Here is an 11,283-nt window from a genome sequence, read left to right as displayed (position 1 = left end):
AATTTTGATTTTTATTGGGGTTCAACTCAGTGCTGCCCTGCTGCTGCCTCCTAATCAGGTTAAAGAGAGCAGTTCTGAATCCATCTCTGGCCCCTATATTATAAGAAGTAAAATCCTGAGTAGTCTTACACAGGGAGACAATATGAAGCAATAAGAAAATAAAAAATATCTTTAAAAAATCATATGGTCACCTACCAGGTGATTAGGGAAGGGTCAGGGAGGCATCATTTATATGGCTGAAGTTTTAACATTTAGAATTGAGTGGATATAAAAGTAATGAATGATTGAATGAGATACTTTGATTTTCTTTTTCTTTATTTCTTTTTTAGTAGAGAAGAAGAATAAATCTACAAAGAAAAATTGATATTTAGAAGAGGCTTTGATACTTATTTAACTTAAATCTGACAGTTTTCTTCTTTTTCAGTTTGCTTTCTACCACCTCATGGATGGACTTGATGAGGGAATGCTTGAACATCGTGGTCTCTATCAGACAACTGCAGACAGCTGTGTGGTCACTCGGTGACTGCTTCAAAGAAGTGGCCTGGGATGGATGGACTGCTATTCCTTAAAAAAGCAGAAAGGAGCCGGGCGGTGGTGGCACACGCCTTTAATCCCAGCACTCGGGAGGCAGAGGCAGGTGGATCTCTGTGAGTTCGAGACCAGCCTGGTCTACAAGAGCTAGTTCCAGGACAGGCTCCAAAACCACAGAGAAACCCTGTCTCAAAAAACCAAAAAAAAAAAAAAAAAAAAAAAAAAAAAAAGCAGAAAGGAAGAGTAGAACAAAGGGGAATATCAGCTGTTGGACCCAAAGAGGATTTAATCACTGACAATGCCATCCATGAGGGATAGTTGCTGAGCCTTCCAGTTGGGAGTCAGCCCATCCTGCTGCTTCTTTGGGAATAGTGATTTGATAAAAACTATTTTGGGAAGGAATGTCCACAGAATGTAAGCATCTTCAGTCCCCAAGATTTCCTCTGAGTAACTGGTCAACAGGTGTCAGAAGAGCCTGTGGCAGAAACATTCCAGACCCACTGTCACTGTTCTAACTTTACACACGCTTGGGTGGCATAGTTTAAATGCATTGCTTCTTAAACAAGGAAGCATTTTATTTGTTTCTGCAGGAAGAAAGGAAGGCAAATAAAGTGTCCACACAACAGCCTCTCCTTAGGAACACATACGAGTATACTGGGGCTTTTGTTTCTGATTTTTAAGTTGAATATTGAAGTTGAATCCACACAAATTTTGTACAACATGGGGTCTCTGTGGAAGAAAAGATGTTGGAATATATTCATTTGAACCACACACGTGACTACTTGACTTTCCCCAACCTTGTTACAGATGCAGATTAAATAATATCAATCTTTTTATTTTAATAACAGCACACTCAGGATAAGCTCCTGAAATGACAATCAGTTCAGAGTCAGAAAACATGCAAATGCAAAACAATATGGTAGGATGTTTTTAGGCTCAAGGATTACAGATCTAGTGATCAGAGGTGGTTGGCCTCACAGTATCTTTATTCAATGGTTTAATTTGCCGTGCTCTGAAATATGAAGAGAACAGTTGCTCTTCACAATGCATTGTTACCACTTTAACTTAGCATGGACCACAAGTCTTTATGTCTAATACTCAATGTTCTTAAAATATTCTGTATGATCCGATCTCTTGCCAGATGCTGACTATAAGGCCTTCAAAACTATGAGAAACTTGCTATTGTAGATTTGACTAACACATTATTAACTGTATCTCTGTTTCAGTTTATCTTATCTGTATAGGGAGCTAAGGAAGCCTTGATTAAATGGGTATAGAGTCTTGAGTGAATGTGTTATGCTCACATTGGTACAATCATATCAAAGACCACTGTCTCAGACCCAAGAGAATGGCAAAGCACTGATTCGCTCAGGCTCAGAGGGATGACAGTACCTTCCTCTGGTCTGAGTGGCAATGTCGACAGTGTGTGCAAGTAGTGGTGTTGACAAACAATTGATGAGTGCAAAATTCACATCTTCAGTTTCCTCCTCCTAGTATACAGCCGAGCTTGCTCACCTTCAGAGACCTCCTACCAACCCACTAAGACAGAGGAATAACCCTGTAATACACCTAATAAACATTGTGTATTCGGGATTCTGCACCTGTTTCATTCACTTGCCATTTCTAGTTGGTCTTCCGGAACCAACCAGGATGGGGTCTGATACCTTTGAAGGAACACAAAGCATCTTTAGCAGATACTCAGCAACCTGTTACCATACACGGATGCTCAGGCAAAATCATCGTATCCCTTCTCTGTATGCGCGCATATCGATATTGCCCCTAATGACTGCCTCGTTTAACAGCATTAGTTGGAAACACCCTTAGAGAACACATGAGTATCTACAAACACACTTAATAGAGTCTATAGTTTCACACATGTCTTAGCTGTGGTTTCAGCTGCTGTGATGAAACAGTCTGAGCAAAACAACTTCGAGAGAAAAAGGGTTTATTTCACTTTGTCTTAAAGCAAGTTATTATCAAAGGCAGTCAGAGTAGGAACCTGGAGACAGGAGCTGATGCAGAGGTGATGAAAGAGTTTGACTGACTGGCCTCCTCCTCATGGCTTGCTCAGCCTGCTTTCTTATAAGACCCAGTAATTCCAGCCCAGGGGCGGCACTACCCATAATGGGTTGGGCCCTCCCCCATCCATCTCTGATTTAGAACATGTCCTGTAAGTTTTCCTGGAGCCAGGTCTTCTGGGGGCATTTTCTCAGTTGAAGTTCCCTCCTCTCAGATTGTGTCAAGTTGATATAAAACTAACCAGCACAACACATAGGTGCAAGGTCCTGTCACACTAGGTACATCCCCGAGGGTCATTTGCTGACGAGAAGGGCAGTTTCATTTCTGCCGTCCTCAAGATCTAACTGTTGTCTGTCTTGGCACCCACAGTACAAAAGTCAAGCACTGTCTAGTTGTTTTAAGCTTGGAGAAATTATGCTCCATCTTTGCAAATCTTATTATATTTTATTGACACTAATTGTAAATCAGTTCACCTTACATGAGGCCCCGTCCAATCAAATGTAATGAAAAATGACTAAACTGGAACCAGTGAGCACTGCAGTTAGTGCTTTCAGAGAATCTGTCATGGAAATGCTCTGAGGACTCACTGAAATACAACAGAACTTGGTCATGGATTTCTGATACAAAATAGGACCTTTGTCAGCCAAGTGCTACACCTTCTTGAGGGACATCGATTGCCTAAATCCTAGATGTCCCTGGACAAATGTTTTGCAGATCACAAATCTGGAAGCTTTCTTAGCCACTTGTTTGTGGTATTTATGAATAATTAATTTGATGGCATACAAATCCAGTCATTTCCCTTAATAGTCAGGTTTTGAAAAATGACTTATTCAGAGTATCAAAATGTAGGTAGTTATAGAGAGAAGACATATTGCACAAATGGTTGACTCTGTTAAGTACAGGAAGGTTGAAATGTTAGCTAAGGAAGTTCACCCTGACTAGACAAACACTCAAGAATTCAAAGAGGCTAAAGTACAAGCATAAAGTAAAGTGGAAATGCAACATGTGGTTCTCAAATCTCAGGAGAAAGTACAGGGTGTGGCACGGGAGCAGATAATGGAGGCAGAGAAAAGTAAATAGAAACCCCAGAAACCCTAACACCAAGTGGAACCATCAGCTTTGGGGTGTTTATATACTTTGGGGTTTGTTATGATTTCAATGTGTCACCCAGAATTATGTGCTGTAAACACATTCAGCAATGTATTGAAGTTGGAGTACAGGTTTTCAATGGAATTGCCTGTTGATTATAAAGGCTCCACCTTCATAGATTGATTAGTAGCAATTAAAGGATTGTGAATCACCTGACCATCAGCAGTTTTCAACCTGTGGGTAAAACAACCCTCTCCCACGGCTCCTATCAGATATCTTGCATATCATATGTTTAAGTTATTAATCACAACAGTAGCAAAACTGCAGTTATAAAGTAGAAAGGGAAATAATTTTATTGTTGGGGATCACCACACCATGAGGAACTATATTTAGGGGTTGCAGCCTTAGGAGTGTTGTGAACCCCTGCCCAGTATTACGTTTTGGCAGATGCTGGCACAGTGAAACTGGATTTCAAAGTTTGCAAAACTATTATAAATACAGTTAATTTCTTTTAGATTTCCCAGGTTATGACATGTCATTAAAGTAACAAAAAGCAGACTAGGACCAGGAAATCAAAGGGGATGAATAAACGTTTATTAAGTTCCCACCTGACAAATCTGAAGTCACTAAAAGTCAAAACAACCATGGGATAGAACAGCACTTGCTTACCCCCAAATGTCCACGAAGAAAACTCGGAAGGATAGCAACAGCATACAAGTTTAATCGAAAAATAAATAAAAATAAAATAATTGCTCTATTAGCTTGAAGAAATTTCAGTTCTAGAATGAAAAGCATTTGTCAGTTCAGGTAATTGCAAATCCTGTAAACAAAGTTCTGAGTTATGTCAAGTTTGGAATCTTGGCACCATTTATTGCCTCTATATCACTTTATTTCTCATTTGTCTCATCTATAAAGTAACCCAAAAGTACTCATCCATCTTGTAAAGTTGTGGTAACAATCTAACAAATATAAGGATATCCTCAGATCACTGAGCTCATAGTAGCCTCCTTCGTTGTAAGAGTGTGTTAGTTTTGTGACTAGCAAGTAAGTTATGTATTTCTTACTACATTAGCTTACAGGGAGGGAGGGAGGGAGAGAAGGACTAAGGTACAGAAGGAGGGAAAAAAATCAAGGTAGAAATAAAAATAACTAGATTCCAATTTCAGTTTGTTTAGTGGTGTTTATTGGTTGAAGAAGATCCCACATAGATTAATCACAGGCTTCAGTAATAAACTCAACTGTTCTCAAGTTCCTTCCTGCTCCCGCTTTAATGTCTTTAGCATACCTGTGGGGGCAGAGGGCACCCACCACACCTGGTGTTCTGCTTCTTTGGCCTCTCCACTGTTGCCTTGCCTAGACATCCTCAGATTTATCTGTCAGGGTACCCTCCACACTTACTTCAAGAATCCCAAAGCCTCACTTTACCCAGTCTGACAGTCCTGGCTTTATAGAAGGATGCTAAAAGCTACATTTCCCAAGTTGGCTTTTCCAATTGGATTGTCAATGAGTGGAAATCGAAACTTTAGGCTTCTGGGCGGAGACTGGAAACTGAAACTATTCTTCAGGCATAAAAGGCAGCCTGGGTGGCTTGGAAGCTTCCTCTTTGAGGAGGTAGCATAGCCCAGGTCTCCCTGGAGCATCCATCCTCTCTCTCCATTGTGCTTTCTGGGCTCCTGCAGAGCAGTCCTGCTGCTCTCAGCAAGCAGCAGGTCCAGGTACCTGGTGTGGGGGTCTGGGTTTCCTGGCGGATGGTGTGGGGTGAGGTGGGGTGGGGTGGGGTGGGGTGGGGTGGGGTGCGGATATGATTCTGGGAGGGCCAGTGGCTGGCAGCTCTTGAGGTTAGCTGTGTTTGGAAGGAGGGGCTGCTGGAGGCTGAAGGGGACAGAACTAGGACCCGCCTACCCCAGAAGCCAGAGCTGGGCAGATAGTGGTGAGCCAGTGGTGAGCTAGGAGGGAAGAAGAAGACATGGGGCCCAGACTCTTAAGCTCTCTTCGTCATAATGGGGATCTTGGGGAGGAATCAATAACTAGGAAGTTGTTTGTTGTTTTATTTTGTTTTGTTTTTTTGGTGTTTTGAAACATGACTATCCTGAAACTTGTTCTGTAGACCAGGAGATCCTTGAACTCACAGAGATTCTTTTGCCTCTGCCTCCTGAGGCTGAGGACTGGGATTAAAAGGCCTGCACCACCATCACCTGACTCTAAACCTCTTCTGTCAGCAGCTCCAACATTCTGTTCCAATACTCATGATTTCCTTTACTTTTCTGCATCTCTTCCTCTCCTCCCATTCTCTCTTCTCCTCATTCTCCCCCACTTTCTTCCTCTTATTATTTTATTCAAGATTTCTCCAAGCATAATACAAATATAATTGTGACAATGCTGAGTTTAGATGATATGCCTTTTGAATTTCTTCTCTCCCACTATAATTTATAGGAGAGGAGTTACATGTGTAGTGTCCTGTAGACACCTCCAATTTTTGTAGTGTCATTAATATGTCTCTGTTCTCTTCATGACCTGTAAATTGTCATTATGGCTAGAGTTCTGATCAAATTCTGGGTTGGCTTTCTGGGGGAGAAAGGGTGGATAGGTTACTCACATCCGTCTGGGAGCAGACATTGGCCTCTATATGTGTTCTATTGTTATCAGGATCTGTTCTTGCCCTGGGAGTTGTAAAATGGTGGCACACTACTGATTCCCCCCCCACCCCTCACCGTTTATTAGCTGCATTGCTTCTAGGGAAGAGACTGTCCCTTAGAGTGCTTAGTGACTTGATATAATTCTTTTCAGGAAGACAGCTGAACAACTTAGTTTTAGAAATTGATTTTGATACATTATCTTTAGATACTGTCTCTACTTTGTGGAAGAGAAGACATTCAGCATCCTTCCTCCCATTTCTTTTAGTGTCCTTTAACAGTCCTCTCGATTTGGTTGCTCTGTCTACAGTAAATCAAGATCTAGGATGTTTTGAAGGATTTTGTGACAATTCTTGTGCTTTGTTTCCAGAGTGAGTTAAAAGTGAAAAACCAGTATATAGTTTTTAGATTTTTTTGAAATTGTGTGCATGGTGTGTGTGTGTGCATGGTGTGTGTTTGTGTGTGTGTATGATGTGTGTGTGCATGGTGTGTGTGTGCATGGTGTGTGTGTGCATGGTGTGTGTTTGTGTGTATGTGTGTATGTGTGGTATATGGAACTGAGCATGTTAGTGCAAATGTCAGAGGAATTGGATCCCCACGAGCTGGAGTTACAGGCACTTGTCAGCATCTGTGCTGAGGAACAAAACTCGGTTTCTCTACAACAGCAGTGCACAGTTTTGATTATCATGTCATCTGTCTTTCTAGCCCCTACGTACTTATTTTTCAAAGGCACAGTGTGCCTGTGGGGATCAGAGGACAAATTGCAGGACGTTTTCTCTTCCTGTATCCTGCAGGTCTCAAGGATGGAGCACAGATCATAGGGCTGTGTTCCAGGCATGCACCTTCACCCACTAAGCAATTTTTATTGACCCAATTATGGAAATATTATTCATTATAGATGCAATCTTCTTGTTTGACTGGAAAATGGAGTTTGTATCCTTGTGGCTACCACTGGAAATTGACTTGCTGCATTTAAACTATGTGCATAGCTCCACTGAATCTTTTATCTTGTATGTTTTTTTTTTCCTGAGTATTCTCCTGTCCATTTCCATACTTCCTTTAAAAAATACGATTGAAGATATGAAGTTGCTGAAATTTCTTAGTTTTTAATGACAAATTATATCTTATTTCATTCTCAACGAACTTAAAGAACTTGATGCAGAATTCTGGCTTTATGACATTTTCTTTAAAAATTAGAAAATGTATTTTTTTCTCAAAATACATTTCTCAAAATATCCACCAATATTGCTTACTTTTATTCTTTTGAGTGGCCTACCACGCACACTTAAAACAAATATTTTTATACCTGTTTATACAAATATATAGGCATTTGTTTTTTCAAGATAGATATTCTCTGTAGCTTTGGAGCCTGCCTAGAACTAGCTCCTATACACCAGGCTGGCCTCAAACTCGCAGAGATCTGCCAACCTTGTGCTGGGTTTTAAAGCCATGTACTACTGCTGCCTGGCTACCTGTCCATATATTTCTATAGGTTGCTACGTAGAGAAAGGAAATAAATTGTGTAACTTAAAGCAGTATAGGATGTTTGTCAATAAGACAAACCTGGGGCTGGAGAGATGGCTTCGAGGTTAAAAACACTGGCTGTCCTTCCAGAGGACCTAAGTTCAATTCCCAGGCAACCACATGGTGGCTCACAACCATCTGTAATAAGATCTGGTGCCCTCTTCTGACTTGTATGTATACAGAACACTGTATACATAATTAAATAATTCTTTAAAAAAAAAGGGACTTAAACCTAGGTGTTCTATCAGCAATATGGTTATCTCCGTCCTCTTCATTTTTGTTGTTGTTTTTTGTTTTAATTTTTCTTGTTATTTTGTTGGTTGTTTGTCTTTTTTCCTCAATACTTGGAGAAGCTTTCCAACTGATTGTTTTAAAGCTCGGTTCTAAGTATGAATATTTCTTTGAAACTACATACTTGATCAATTTTATTTACATCCACTTTAGTTTCCTAATCTGACATTTGTTTTCTTAGGATTTTTCTTTATTTTTATGTCTGTTTTTCACTTCTATCTAAGAATTGTCCATATTTTAATCCCCAGAAGTTTAACTCTGGCGATGGCCACTTTTATGTTTCTTTTATTGGAGGTTCTTTTGTATCCCATGTTGTTGAAGAAAATATACACATGCATGTTACTGGCAGCTTTCCATGTACAAATTACTGTTAAAGGCTTGCACGGTGTGAGTGAACGCTCTAACCCAGGAAATTCCTGAAGGACTACAGAGTTGATTCTTGTAGACACTAACTAGATTCAGTGTTCCAAGAGGGTCTGTAGTAGTGGGGCTAGAGTGAGCTCTGAGATGACTTTCTGCCTTAGACTGAGGTCTGTATCTATGAGGCCTGCTGGCTGGAGATGACATATAAATCAGTTTGCTTTTAGGGTGGTAAGCAGCTGCCTTTCCTATCACCAGCTCAGCAAACTGCAGAGATATACATGTTTATGTACACAGGAATCCCATAAAATACAAATCCAGAAGCCATATTACATATGCTAAGGACCTGTACAATAGGAAATAAAATGCTCTGACTCAACACCATGAGACAAAGAGCCCCAAAGATGCCTTGAGTTTCTGTTGGCTGTCTACTGCTGGACATGAGCTTAGCCTTAAGAATGGATCGTCTCCCCACTTGACTCCCTTGAAGAAAATTAATTTCATTCGCAAGTTTCTACCTATTAGGAGTTGCTTTGAGGTTAGAGATGGGGACCTGTGTTCTCTTCTTTCAGCTCTATGACCCTACATGGTGCTGACTCATGCAGACCCTTTTGCACGCTGCCACAGTCTCTGAGTTTATGTGTGCACCAGTCCTGTTGTGTCTAGAAGGCCTTGGCTCCTTGGTGTCCTCTGTCCCCTCTGACTCTTACACTCTTTAATGCTTCTTAGTCATTTGAATTTCTGCTTTTTGTAAATTTTGTTTAGATCTATGCTCATATTTAATTTTTGTTCTTTGTTTTCTTGATGGTCAGTATGTTTTGTGTCTCTATGAAATTGGATTAATATGATTAATATGAGCTAATGCTCTTTAGTGAAGATGTAAAAAACATTTTTTCATTCTGTAGGCCTCCTCTTTGTTTAAATGGTGGTGTGCTTTGCCCAAAAGAAACCTTTCAGTTTTATGAGGTTCCATTTATTAATTGTTGTTCTTAATTTCTGTGTTATCAGTATTTTTGTCTTCCTGTGCCAATGAGTTTAAGACTCTTCCTTATGCTCTCTCTATCAGATTCAGGTTGTCTGGCCTTATGTTGAGATCTTTGATCCATTTGAACTGAGTTTTGTGTATGGTAATACGTATGGAACTATTAGGATTCTTCATCATGCAGCCATACAATTTGACCAGCATTATTTGTTGAAGATACTTATTTATTTATTTATTTATTTATTTATTTTGTTTTGATTTCAGCCCTGACTTTGATGCCAATTTCTGTCTTTTTCTGGGTAATTGAGACCACTGATTTTGCGAATTATCAGTGATTTATGCTTGTTTATTTCAGTTACTTTGTTGGTGTGGTGTGGGTTTTATTTTAATTTTCTTTTCTTTGTTCTTTTTTTGTTTTATTTATTTATTTATTAAAGATTTCTGCCTCCTCCCCACCACCACCTCCCATTTCCCTCCCCCTCCCCCAATCAAGTCCCCCTCCCTCGTCAGCCCAAAGAGCAATCAGGGTTCCCTGCCCTGTGGGAAGTCCAAGGACCACCCACTTCCATCCTGGTCTAGTAAGGTGAGCATCCAAACTGCCTAGGCTCCCACAAAACCAGTACGTGCATTAGGATCAAAAACACATTGCCATTGTTCTTGAGTTCTCAGTAGTCCTCATTGTCCGCTATGTTCAGCGAGTCCGGTTTTATCCCATGCTTTTTCAGACCCAGGCCAGCTGGCCTTGGTGAGTTCCCGATAGAACATTCCCATTGTCTCAGTGTGTGGGTGCACCCCTCGCAGTCCTGAGTTTCTTGCTTGTGCTCTCTCTCCTTCTGCTCCTGATTTGGACCTTGAGATTTCAGTCCGGTGCTCCAATGTGGGTCTCTGTCTCTGTCTCCTTTCATCGCCTGATGAAGTTTTTCTTTGGGTTCACCTTCTTATTTAGCTTCTCTAAGACTAGGTTTCTCTGTGGCTTTGGAGCCTGACCTTCCTCTGCCTCCTAAGTGCTGGGATTGAAGGCTTGTGCCACCACTGCCAGGCATTTTATTTTTCTCCTTCTTTTGATCTTACATTATTTATTCCTTATATTTTCTTGAATGTAGTTAGTCTTTTCAGGTTGAATTTTTCTTTCTAGACCCTTTTTAGGTCTGACTCTGTAGATAGATATTCTTAATTTTTTTTTCCTGGAATGTCATTCTTTCTTCATGTATTCTGACTGAATGTTTTGTTGAGTGAAGTTTGGGCTGGCATCTGTGGTGTCTTAGAGTTTGTAGACCACCTGTCCAGGCTGCTCTCCCTTGAAGAGTCTTCATTGAGAAGTTAGGCATTGTCCTAATAGGTCTGTCGTTATCTATTATTTGGTCTTTTGCCCTTTCAACTTTTAATTTTCTTTCTTAGTTCTGTATGTTTAGTCTTTTGATTATGTGACAATGAAAATTTCTTTCTTGGTTCAGTCTATTTGCTGTTCTGTAAGCTTCTTGTACCTTGATAGGGACTTCCTTTTTTAGGTTGGGGAAATTTTCTTCTATGATTTTGTTGTTAGTATTGTCTGTACCACAGACCTAGATTTCCGCTTCTTCCTCTGTTCCTATAGTTCATGTATTTTGAGTTTTTATAGAGTTCCAGATTTCTGGATGTTTTATGCCTAGATTCTTGTAGATTTAGCGTTTCTTCGACCTAGTACCCATTTCTTCTGTCTTGACTTCAAAGAGAAATTCTTTTCCCTCTCTTGCATTCTGTCAGTAAGCTTGCCTCTGAGGTTCCTCTTTTTTTTTTAAATATTTATTTATTATGTATACAATATTCTGTCTGTGTGTATGCCAGAAGGCCAGAAGAGGGCGCCAGACCTCTTTA

This window comes from Chionomys nivalis, chromosome 20 (assembly GCF_950005125.1).
Source record: "Chionomys nivalis chromosome 20, mChiNiv1.1, whole genome shotgun sequence".
NCBI lineage: Eukaryota > Metazoa > Chordata > Mammalia > Rodentia > Cricetidae > Chionomys > Chionomys nivalis.
Note: the sequence above shows the minus strand (reverse complement) of the source record.